Raw genomic sequence first — 896 nt, 5'->3', positions numbered from 1 at the left:
TACATTTTTCTAAAACATTATATGCAATTACTAGTTGCTAAGTAAAAAAACCTAAAACAATTAATAATAATAATAATTGAAGTGTATTTTCCAAAAGAAAAATATTCTTTGTACACTTTTGTTTATACAAAACTTACAATGAAGGTAGAACAATTACACTAATTTAATGTGTCATGTTTCAATAGCAAATTAAAAAATAACCCAGGACAATTTTACATGTAGGCACTATATTTAATAAGTTTGGGCTATTTCTATTTATAATCAGCAGAATTCACACATCACATGAATCAAACTCAAATAATTGAACTATAATTGTAATTTGTGTTTGTAATGATCAACCTGTAACACTTATACTGAGATTTACAAAGATTAATTTTACATAGATAATTAACAGATGTGACTGCACAAAGAGAAAATGAAGTATAATGAGCTATGATACAACAACTACACAAATTTGATGAGATCATCAGTAACTAAAAATCTCATTTGACTTCCAAAAATGTGTTTAAAATTATTTTTCAGATCCCAATAATCACTATGGGGTATACATAAGAAAAACAAATTTGTAAGAGATGCATCTACTGGTTCAAGTTAATTAAAATCAACCATAAGAACTATGATGTGAATATTATTATTATTATTATAAGAAACTTAGAATTTGCAAAATATCAATATACCAGTTTTAATTCTCTAATGTACAAAGTTTCTTTTAAACAAAAGATTGTAATACTCCCAGTGCTACACTGGAACTTGAAATTATAAAAATATCATTACAAACCCTCTTGCAGTGCTGATAAATGTTAAGCAAGTTTTCTACACCTGGCTTTAGATGTTCCATTATATATAATATATATATATATATATATATATATATATACTAAGATAAGAAACAAAAC

The 896-nt window shown here is 25.0% G+C and overlaps 1 protein-coding gene across 1 annotated transcript in view; it reads right to left on the bottom strand.

Moving 5' to 3' along the window:
- The window catches only part of LOC106462881 (dedicator of cytokinesis protein 1-like), a 128,178-nt gene that overhangs the window by 93,997 nt on the left and 33,285 nt on the right, over positions 1-896 (bottom strand). The window lies entirely within an intron of this gene.

Source organism: Limulus polyphemus, unplaced genomic scaffold (assembly GCF_000517525.1).
Source record: "Limulus polyphemus unplaced genomic scaffold, Limulus_polyphemus-2.1.2 Scaffold1274, whole genome shotgun sequence".
Classification (NCBI taxonomy): domain Eukaryota; kingdom Metazoa; phylum Arthropoda; class Merostomata; order Xiphosura; family Limulidae; genus Limulus; species Limulus polyphemus.
This window is presented reverse-complemented; position numbering and strand designations above follow the sequence as displayed.